Here is an 11,978-nt window from a genome sequence, read left to right on the forward strand (position 1 = left end):
AAAGGGGTACTTTTCTGTGGTGCTGCAAGCACTGGTGGATCACAAGGGATGTTTCACCAACATCAACGTGGGATGGCTGGGAAAGGTACATGACACTCGCGTCTTCAGGAACTCTGGTCTGTTTCAAAAGCTGCAGGAAGGGACTTTCTTCCCAGACCAGAAAATAACCGTTGGGGATGTTGAAATGCCTATAGTTATCCTTGGGGACCCAGCCTACCCCTTAATGCCATGGCTCATGAAGCCATACACAGGCAGCCTGGACAGTAGTCAGGAGCTGTTCAACTACAGGCTGAGCAAGTGCAGAATGGTGGTAGAATGTGCATTTGGACATTTAAAAGTGTGCTGGCACAATTTACTGACTCCCATAGACCTCAGCGAAACCAATATTCCCATTGTTATTACTGCTTGCTGTGCGCTCCACAATATCTGTGAGAGTAAAGGGGAGACGTTTATGGGAGGGTGGGAGATTGAGGCAAATCGCCTGTCCACTGATTACGCGCAGCCAGACACCAGGGCGGTTAGAAGAGTACAGGAGGGCGTGGTGCGCATCAGAGAAGCTTTGAAAACCAGTTTCATGACTGGCCAGGCTACGGTGTGAAAGTTCTGTTTTTCTCCTTGATTGAAACTCCCCACCCCTCCGCTTGGTTCACTCTACTTCCCTGTAAGCTAGCCACCCTCCCCTCCCCCCTTCAATCACCGCTTGCAGAGGCAATAAAGTCATTGTTGCTTCACATTCATGCATTCTTTATTAATTCATCACACAAATGGGGGATAACTGCCAAGGTAGCCTGGGAGGGGTGGGGGAGGAGGGAAGCACCGGGTGGGGTGGAGGAGGAGGGAAGGACAAGGCCACACTGCACTTTAAAACTTCGAAAAACTTATTGAATGCCAGCCTTCTGTTGCTTGGGCAATCCTCTGGGGTGGAGTGGCTGGGTGGCCGGAGGCCCCCCCCCTGCATTCTTGGGCATCTGGGTGAGGAAGCTTGCAGATGACACTAAACTAGGAGGCGTGGTAGATACACTAGAGGGTAGGGATCGGATACAGAGGGACCTAGACAAATTAGAGGATTGGGCAGAAAAAAACCTGATGAGGTTCAACAAGGACAAGTGCAGAGTCCTGCACTTAGGACGGAAGAATCCCATGCACTGCTACAGACTAGGGACCGAATGGCTAGGTAGCAGTTCTGCTGAAAAGGACCTAGGGGTCACAGTGGACGAGAAGCTGGATATGAGTCAACAGTGTGCTCTTGTTGCCAAGAAGGCTAACGGCATTTTGGGCTGTATAAGTAGGGGCATTGCCAGCAGATCGAGGAACGTGATCGTTCCCCTTTATTCGACATTGGTGAGGCCTCATCTGGAATACTGTGTCCAGTTTTGGGCCCCACACTACAAGAAGGATGTGGAAAAATTGGAAAGAGTCCAACGGAGGGCAACAAAAATGATTAGGGGTCTGGAGCACATGACTTATGAGGAGAGGCTGAGAGAACTGGGATTGTTTAGTCTCCAGAAGAGAAGAATGAGGGGGGATTTGATAGCAGCCTTCAACTACCTGAAGGGGGGTTCCAAAGAGGATGGAGCTCGGCTGTTCTCAGTGGTGGCAGATGACAGAACAAGGAGCAATGGTCTCAAGTTGCGGTGGGGGAGGTCCAGGTTGGATATCAGGAAAAACTATTTCACTAGGAGGGTGGTGAAACACTGGAATGCGTTACCTAGGGAGGTGGTGGAGTCTCCTTCCTTGGAGGTTTTTAAGGCCCGGCTTGACAAAGCCCTGGCTGGGATGATTTAGCTGGGAATTGGTCCTGCTTTGAGCAGGGGGTTGGACTAGATGACCTCTTGAGGTCCCTTCCAACTCTGATATTCTATGATTCTATGATTCTATGATTCTAAGCTATGGAACTTGGGGAGGAGGGCAGTTGGTTACACAGGGGCTGTGTTCCTGCTGCCTTTCCTGCAGCTCAACCATACACTGGAGCTTATGAGTTTGATGCTCCAGCAGCCTGAGCATTGACTCCTGCTTTCTGTCAGCAAGCTGACACCACCTATCATCTTCAGCCCACCACTTACTCTCTTCAGCCCGCCACCTCTCCTCACGTTCATATTGTGCTTTCCTGCACTCTCACATTGTCTGCCTCCACACATTCTGCTGTGCTCTGTCATTGTGGGAGGACAGCATGAGCTCAGAGAACATTTCATCCCGAGTGCTTTTTTCGCCTTCTAATCTTTGCTAGCCCCTGGGAAGGAGAAACATATGCAGCTAGTGAAGGGGGAAAAAAGGGAGAGTGGTAGTTAAAAAGACACATTTTATAGAACAATGGGTACACTCTTTCACAATAAACATTGCTGTTAACATTACATAGCACATGTGCTTTCGTTACAAGATCGCATTTTGATGGCTTCACCCCTCCCCCACCATATGGCTAACAGCGGGGAACATTTCTGTTCAGCCACAGGCAAACAGCCCAGCAGGAATGGGCACCTCTGAATGTCCGCTTAATAAAACCACCCTATTTCAACCAGGTGACCATGAATGATATCACTCTCCTGAGGATAACACAGAGAGATAAAGAACAGACATTGTTTGAATGCCAGCAAACACTGGGACCATACACTGCAATGCTTTCTTCTGCAATGATTCCCAACTACATGCTACTGGCCTGGCGTGGTAAAGTATCCTACCATGGAGGACGGAATAAGGCTGCCTCCCCAGAAACCTTTTGCAAAGGCTTTGGGAGTACATCCAGGAGAGCTTTATGGAGATGTCCCTGGAGGATTTCCGCTCCATCCCCAGACACGTTAACAGACTTTTCCAGTAGCTGTACTGGCCGCAAATGCCAGGGCAAATTAATCATTAAACACGCTTGCTTTTAAACTGTGTCTAATATATACAACGGTACACTCACCAGCGGTCCCTTCTCCGCCTTCAGGGTCCAGGAGCCCACCTTGGCTGGGTTTGGGGGTTACTGGCTCCAGGTCCAGGGTGAGAAACAGATCCTGGCTGTTGGGGAAACTGGTTTCTCCGCTTCCTTGCTGTGAGTTTTCTTCAACCTCCTCTTCATCATCTTCCTCATCCCCAAAACCCACTTCCATGTTGCGTCCTACTCCATTGACGGAGTCAAAGCACAGGGTTGGGGTACTGGTAGCTGCACCCCGTAGAATGGCATGCAGCTCATCCTAGAAGTGGCATGTTTGGGGCTGTGACCCGGAGCGGCCGTTTGCCTCTGTTTTTTTGGTAGGCTTGCCTGAGCTCCTTAATTTTCACGCGGCACTGCTGCGAGTCCCTGTTATAGCCTCTGTCCTTCATGCCCTTGGAGATTTTATCAAATGTTTTGGCATTTTGTTTACTGGAACGGAGTTCGGATAGCACGGATTCGTCTCCCCATAAAGTGATCAGATCCTGTACCTCCCGTTCGGTCCATGCTGGAGCTCTTTTGCGATTCTGGGACTCCATGGTCACCTCTGCTGATGAGCACTGCCTGGTTACCTGTGCTGATCAGCTCGCAACGCTGGCCAAACAGGAAATGAAATTCAAAAGTTCGCGGGACTTTTCCTGTCTACCTGGCCAGTGCATCTGAGTTGAGAGCGCTGTCCAGAGCGGTCACAATGGAGCACTCTGGGATAGCTCCCGGAGGCCAATACCGTCGAATTGCGTCCACACTACCCCAAATTCAACCCAGCAAGGCCAATTTCAGCACTAATCCCCTCATCGGAGGTGGAGTAAAGAAATTGATTTTAAGAGCCCTTTAAGTCGAAAAAAAGGGCTTTGTCGTGTGGACGGGTGCAGGGTTAAAATCGAGGTAACGCTGCTAAATTCGACCTAAAATTGTAGAGTAGACCAGGCCCTAGAGAGGGGTCTGTTAGGTCCCAAACCACTTAGAGCTTTACAGGTCAATCCCAACATCTTAATATCAATCCAGAAACCAACAGGCGGGCTGTGCAGATCATAGAGCTGGGAGGTAATACATACGGCTGAATTTTTCCACCAACCCACAGATCTCTTCCTTACTTCACCCTGGAAGGTACAGTAGGCTGGCAGTGCTCAGTGTTCAAGAGAATTTCTTAAAAGGTGAGTGCACTTTAAGTAAAAGGGTCTTGAGAGAATGTGCCATCTCCTCAACAATAAGAAAGGGCTTAAGATGCAGCGAGTAAAAGCCAGTTGCAAAATGGATACTTTAGACCTGCAGCTGGTTGGCTCAGTCCAACCTAAAGGATCAGCCCCAGAATATCATGTCAGGAAAACAGTTCCTATAAGAAGACAAACCTGCACTGAGAAGAGATAGTAGAAATCAGGATGTCCCCAAGAAAGGTGCTTTTGGGAAAGGGGCTGCCTCTGTATATCACCACTAGATCACAGGCTAAGGAGCCTCTTCTTATACCATTCTCCCACACGGGATGATTGGAATCCTATAAATACCATAGATAGAACTCAGCAATGCAGACAGTATTTACTGGGTAGATTACATTCTGACTTCACTCTCCAGACAGAAATAACTAGATGAATCAGAGGAAGGTCATGGTGTGGGGTAAAGGTTAGGAAATGGGAAGAGGAAAATGTTATGCTGTGGAATGGATGTTTACATACTAGTAGTATTTGCATCCACAATTAAGGTGCAATTAATTGGGCCTGCAAAAATGGATACCAGGTTGAGGACCCTTTAACAAAAATGAGGCCCCAGAATTATGACTATCACAGAGAAAGCCCGGTATTACTGACTCCCTCTCCCCCTCCCACCCCCATCAATTCTGGTAACTAATCCCTTTCACCACTAGAATAATCCTGATCTCAGAAGTCTGATCAGTAAGAGTAATAGCTTTTATTGTGGCAAAACTACAAAGACAGAGGATTAAGGCCTCAGAATTTAAGGATTTGTTTCTTTAGAATTAACCCTCTATGATTAAGAGTCGCAAATTCACTGGAAGCATGCAGCGTATGGTTATATTTTTGGGGACTAGAAGACATGTCAGTCCACAATAGTACAGCAGAAGACTGGGTTAATAGGCCAGTAAAGCATCAGGCCTTCAACTTCAGCCATTTGTTAACCAAGCAATCACTACTGTTATTATAAAAGGAAAAGGGGCAGCAGCTTCTGTTCTCTCAAGGGGGTTTTCTCTCAAGGGGGTTTTCAGTTCTTCATGTTCAGTTCTCCTTTCTCACTTTCTTGAGGGATGTGTCTAACAGGAATCTGAGATTTTGAAGGCCCTTATGGGAAATCTAGCAACAAACACTTACTGTGTGTTCTGTATGGCCACTCCAGAATCTTCTCAGACCTCAGCAGGAGCAGGACTGGCAAGCTACCGAAACTAGGGTGACCAGATAGCAAGTGTGAAAAATCGGGACAGGGGTGGGGGGTAATAGGAGCCCATATAAAAAAAAAGCCCCAAATATCGGGACTGTTCCTATAAAATCGGGACATCTGGTCACCCTAACCGAAACACTCTTCGTAAAGCTTCTAGCAACAACTTCCTTCTCTTTACAGCTTGATTCGGTGGCTCTGAAATGACTGATCATTCTTTTCTCTCAGACTAGCTTCTTCCATCTGTCATGGATCTTTCCCTCAGGTCGCAGTAACTCCTGCTTCATCAAAATAGGGAAGGGAGGAAACATAAAATGTTCAGTGTGACAGCTCAACTGTTTTTCTTCTCCAATACAAACAAAGGAAACCCCTGGTGAGTAGGGAGGAGTAAAGAAAAGAAAGGAGTCGAGCCTGAGCAATTCTCCTGCTTACCTCTTCCAACTTCCATACTTCCATTCCACTACTATGAATGATCATGTGACAAGGGACACTGAAATGACTGACCAAATGTGAGTGGTAGTTGTAGATCCCACTGTTTGCTTCCACTCTTTCTTCTCCTCATTCCTGATCAGTAATACACCTAGTATTAGATTTGATTCACTATAATAATGTATGTTCTATTACTGCTTATTGGTGTGACATTAGACTTCAGGGGGATTATTTGTGTGAGAGTGTATCCTGTCTCCAACAGTGGCCAGTACCAGACACTTCAAAGGGAAGTGCAAGAAATCCTGTGTCAGCAGTTATGGAATAAGGCTGAGTTATATACAATTTGGTTCTGTCCTCCTTTGTCTACACTGATGCTTCTCCAATTTCGGTGTCATCAGCAAATATGATCATTTTGAACTTGTACCAAAGTAACACCCAAAAATGGAAGGCATGAAGCAGCCACTCTGGGAGCAATGCATCTGAAGAAGTAAGGTATTTTACCCACGAAAGCTTATGCCCAAATAAATCTGTTAGTCTTTAAGGTGCCACTGGACTCCTTGTTGTTTTTGTGGATACAGACTAACACGGCTACCCCCTGATTCTGGGAGCAAAGAGATACTTGGTTTGGATTTTCTGTTTATTTATTTGTTTTAATTTAGTTGGTTAAAAAAGCTTTTGGAGCGCCTAAGAGAGTTATTGACTGGACTACAATGAGCAGGGAGAACCACTACTTGGTAGGTAATAGTTGATTCAGAAGGAGCTCCACAGATCATTTGGCAGTTCTCGGAGGCCATCGTAGGTTGGGCCCCATTGCTCTAAATCAAATATACTGTGATGGGTACTATTTTGCTTTACTACACTGGTAATGAGTTGCCACAGAACAATAGACAAAAACGACCTATCATCTACACCGTCCCTCTGCCAATGCAGGATTGTTACTACAATATATTTTCTCGAGTGATTCTCCCAGTCCTATTTGAAATGACTCAAGTGATGAGTCTTCTACCACTTCTAGCTACAATCTACCAGCTCGCACTGGGCGGAATATTTCCTGATATTTAGCCTAATTTTTCCCTCATTTCATCCTATTACTCCTGGGTTGTACTCCTTGAACCTTCCTAAACAATTTCTCACGCTCCTTGGTGCCTACAACCTTGCAATACTTGTAGATGGTTACCAGATCCCTCACCCCCAGTTTAGACATAGGCCCAGCAGCATAGTACATGACAGTGATGAATGTGATATAAACATCTAGACAGACAGACATTTTTAGCTATTTTAATCTTTCCCATAAACCAGTCCTTGAAGTCCTTCACGGATTTTTGTTTCTTTTATGTGACTTCCCTCCAATTTGTAGATATAAATCTTGAATGCATTGATCTTTGTATAACTGGGATATCATAGTGCTAAGAAGGCATGGCTGTTTATTTCGTGATAGATATGATATATACTTGTCACATTTTATTAAATGCAGTTGATTCTCCTTTTCTTTTTTTCTCAGTTCCCACCATCCTCTCTATACACTGTTTATGGCAACCAGCAGTAGAGACAGATAATTAGAATCTCTGGTCCTTGAAGCTATAGGGATAATCACCAGAAATACCAAAACATAGCAGTAACCACCAAAATATGAAGCAATTTGAACACTCTTGAAAAGTATCCTGCCTCTACACCAATCCTAACTATGGCAGCAAAGCAATTGCATCACAGTATTCTCTCTCTCCACCCCTTCCCCACTGTCTGCTCTGTGCTGCACCTCCTCCTCCTCACAGGGTTTTTGGATGATGTTCAACTGGGTACAGACTTTAAAAAAAACAAACAAAAAAGGCTTTCCAAGTGCCAGTTTGGCTCTGGGAAGAAGGACTAGCTCACTTGCTGGGTGTAACAAATTGCGGAGTCAGCCAAGTAGATAGCAGGGGGGAGGAAAGTGTTTTACAAAGGAAAATAAAATGCAGAGTGCTCCACCTCACAAGGAATGCTTGAAAAATTTGTTCCCCCATGACAGAACTGGAATTGCTCCTTTCATCACTGCTTTTTTAAAACAAAAATTGTGACAGATTGGCAAAGAAACTAAATGCATGAACTTCATGCTATGCTGGGTAAGTCAAAGCTTTCTCCACCTGACACAAGCTTTGCATAGCTACTACTGATATGCCCAGGGAAAGGCTCCATTTGTCTCACCCAATAGAACTGCAGTCTGCAGAATACTAGGGTCCTGGTCCCATTCGCAGCTGTGATAATAGGCAGGATATATAAATCATGCCTAGTGTGGAGGCATTGACAGCAGAAAATATTTTTCAACAGGGAGGGGGTGCCATGGTTCCCAGCCAATGGGAGCTGCAGAGCTAGCACTCGGGGTGGGGGCAGTGCACAGAGCCACCTGCCGCGCCTCAGTCTAGGAGCAGCCAGGACAGGTCTCTGCTTGCGGGGAGTCATCCGAGGTGAGCGGCACCCAGATCCGGCACCCAGCATCCCCCCCCCCGCACCCAAACTCCCTCCTCTTAGTTAACCGGCATTTTTCACTTACGGGCACCCCCCATTCCCTCAACATGCCAGATAAAACAGCTTTTATTGTACATTGATTTCAATTACAACACCGTATACAAAGTAGACAGTGCTCACTTTTTTTTGTTATTTATTTCTTATTGTGATTTTGATTACAAATATTTGTGCTGTAAAAAACAAAAGAAATAGTATTTTTCAATTCACCTCATACAAGTACTGTAGTATAATCTTTTTATGGTGAAAGTGCAATTTACAAATGTAGATTTTTTTTGTTATAATAATTGCACTCAAAAGCAAAACAAGGTAAAACTTTAGAGCCTACAAGTCCATTCAGTCCTACTTCTTGTTCAGCCAGTTGCTAAGACAAACAAGTTTGTTTACATTTTGCAGGAGATAATGCTGCCCACTTCTTATTTACAATGTCACCTGAAAGTGAGAACAGGCATTCGCATGGCACTTTTGTAGCTGGCATTGCAAGGTATTGATGTGCCAGATATGCAAATTATTTGTATGCCCCTTCATGCTTCAGCCACCATTCCCGAGGACGTGCTTCCATGCTGATGATGCTCATTAAAAAAAAAGCGTTAATTAAATTTATGGCTGAATTCCTTGGGGGAGAATTGTATGTCTCCTACTCTGCTTTACCCGCATTCTGCCATATATTTCATGTTATAGAAGTCTCAGATGATGGCCTAACACATGTCATTCATTTTAAGAAGACTTTTGCTGCAGATTTGACAAAACGCAAAGAAGGTACCAATGTGAGATTTCTAAAGATAGCTACAGCACTCAACCCAAGGTTTAAGAATATGAAGTGTCTTCCAAAATCTGAGAGAGGGGAATGCTTTCAGAAGTCTTAAAAGAGCAACACTCTGATGCAGAAACTATAGAACCCGAACCACCAATAAAGAAAATCAACCTTCTGTTGGTGGCATCTGACTTAGATTATGAAAATGAACATGTGTCAGTCCACACTGCTTTGGATGGTTATTGAGCAGAACCATTATCAACATGGACGCATATCATTTGGAATGGTGGTTGAAGCATGAAGGGACATATGAATCTTTATTGCATCTGGCAGATGAATATAGAATCATAGAATATCAAGGTTGGAAGGGACCTCAGGAGGTCATCTAGTCCAACCCCCTGCTCAAAGCAGGACCAATCCCTAACTAAATCATCCCAGCCAGGGCTTTGTCAAGCCTGACCTTAAAAACCTCTAAGGAAGGGGATTCCACCACCTCCATAGGTAACCCATTCCAGTGCTTCACACAAGTAGATGGGGCTGGATGTACTGCATCCGAGGTTCAAAAGGAGTTAGTGGGTGTGATTGCAGAGCCATTGGCAATTATCTTTGAAAATTCATGGCAATCGGGGGAGGTCTTGGATGACTGGAAAAAGGCTAATGTAGTGCCCATCTTTAAAAAAGGGAAGAAGGAGGATCCGGGGAACTAAAGGCCAATAAGCCTCACCTCGGTCCCTGGAAAAATCGTGCAGCAGGTCCTCAAGGAATCAATTTTGAAGCAGTTCGAGGAGAGGAAAGTGATCAGGAGCAGTCAGCATGGATTCACCAGCATTATCTCCTGAAAATGTAAACAAACTTGTTTGTCTGAGTGATTGGCTGAAAAAGAAGTAGGACTGAGTGGACTTGTACGCTCTAAAGTTTTACATTGTTTTATTTTTGAATGAAGTTATTTTTTGTACATAATTCTACACTTGTAAGTGCAACTTTCATGATAGAGATTGCACTACAGTACTTGTATGAGGTAAATTGAAAAATACTATTACTTTTGTTTTTTACAGTGCAAATATTTGTCATAAAAATAAATATAAAGTGAGTACTGTACACTTTGTATTGTGTTGTAATTGAAATCAGTATATTTGAAAATCTAGAAAATATCCAAAACTATTTAAATAAATGGCATTCTATTATTGTTTAACAGTGCGATTAATCATGCGATTAATAGCAATTAATTTTTTTAATCGCTTGACAACCCTAGTGGAAATGAATGAGTCCTGCAGCACATTAGAGGGGAAGTCAAGAAGTTAATAAAAGATGTAGGTACATATGGAACTCTATTCCCCTTGAACACATAAAATAACTAGTCCACTAAATCTAGGGAGAGAACATAGGGGGAAGAGTTACTCTTGTTGAATATTAACCATCTCTTGCTTTGCTGCATATAAAACTTTCTAAAAGCAAAGCTTGCCTTTTAATGAAAAAAAAATAGGGGTTGGATGGAAAAACACTTCTCTTCTAAGTGGCTATAGGAATATAAAGGATCAAGTGATATAGAAGCTTGCACAATCTCCTCTGAGATACCTCTGGAAACCTACTAGAATCTTATTTCTATCCTGTCTCAAAACTCCTTTCCTGTGGAAGGCTGCCTTCGATTAAAACAATCTGGCCTGTAAAAAGATACTGGAATACACTTCTGGCACAGTTACATCACTGCTTGTTATACTCTCGACAGTATATTCACTTTACATTCCTGCCCATAGCTTTGCTTTTAAATGTGGCCAGTTTAACAGCCCCCTGAAGAGCTAACCATGACGTGTCACGGTGATTTTTACACCCCATTTTGTTCACACCCCTTTTAAACTAGTCGTATGATGTGGCAACATTAGCAGCTGGACACCCTTCTTTCTAAGATATGTCTTTGGCTTACAGTCCCTGATTAGTTGAGCAATGACCACTTGCTAAAGGGGACAAACTCCACGCATGTGTGAGGAAAGTGGAGGGTTTCCCGTTCCCTTAGTGAGACACTTCATTCCTATCACTTGCAGCTATGGGTTTTGCCTCATAACAGCAAAAGCAATCCCAAACCCCAGCTCTGGATAGTGCAGGAGGGGATGAAATGACGTGCATAAGGCAAGACATCTTCTTCCCTCTGCTAGTTTCGCACTTAGCAGCAGCAGTGCTGGGCACTGCCTAAATAGGCAGCCACCTATGGCACCATATGTAAGAGGCTTTGATACACAGAGATAGAACCATGATCATTATGTCATAGTTTCTGAGTTAACTTCACCTCTGAGATACCTTAAGCTTTCAGATTCTTTCCATCACCTCTCTGGAGCAGAGACCCCTCATTTCTCCCCCTCCAGAGCTTGCAGTCCATCTGTACCTCAGTATGGTTTCCCCAGCAGGTGTGACCAGAGTCCAGCACCTGTGGTTAACCTTTCTGCAGAGGCTGCAACACTGTAAAGCAGTTACTACCTGGCCTTCACAAAGCAAAAGACATTTATTCTTAGGGTAAAAGCATTACAGAAAAGCATATAAAACAATCAAGTGCCTAGATGCATGCTAAAAGCTTACCCATCAGTCCTAGGGGGTCCTAGTAAGCTGAAGTCCATCCCTTCTTCCACAAGGATTCAGTCCCCCGCCCCCTTTGGACAGAAGGTCCTGTCAATTTGCTGAATTAAAAGAAAGTCCTGTGTTAGTCTGAACTCATCCTTTTTATATCAAAAGCCCATTCTTTGTCTGTTGGCCTCCAAAAACCCAGCTTGAACCAGTATACACCAGCATCTCTGGAGGTGTTTACAACCTAAGTGATTCACCTTAATCACCCCCTACTGTTTTTGGTACCTGGAGGAGCTGTGCTAACCCTCCCCGCTGGAGCTCCATATAATCCCTGGCCCACAGTGATTCATAAACTTAACACAGTATGGTCCCCAAAGACATTGCATGCAGTTGCAATTCCTGTCAGAAGTTACCTCATCAGCCTTTGCACAGTACCCCCATCTTTTGTTCATT

The 11,978-nt window shown here is 44.4% G+C and overlaps 1 long non-coding RNA gene across 4 annotated transcripts in view; it reads right to left on the bottom strand.

Annotated features, from left to right (window-relative positions):
- The window catches only part of LOC101935951 (uncharacterized), a 108,715-nt gene that overhangs the window by 78,993 nt on the left and 17,744 nt on the right, over positions 1-11,978 (bottom strand). For 2 of the 4 annotated variants that reach the window (XR_010599628.1, XR_010599627.1), the window contains 2 exons: positions 11,541-11,638; positions 262-5,568 (listed from right to left, as the gene is read on the bottom strand). This is a non-coding gene — a long non-coding RNA (uncharacterized LOC101935951). Of the gene's footprint in view, positions 1-261; positions 5,569-11,540; positions 11,639-11,978 lie in introns of those variants that run through there. The other 2 variants (XR_006173905.2, XR_010599629.1) reach the window with 2 other exon arrangements.

Source organism: Chrysemys picta, chromosome 3, assembly GCF_011386835.1.
Source record: "Chrysemys picta bellii isolate R12L10 chromosome 3, ASM1138683v2, whole genome shotgun sequence".
Lineage (NCBI taxonomy): Eukaryota > Metazoa > Chordata > Testudines > Emydidae > Chrysemys > Chrysemys picta.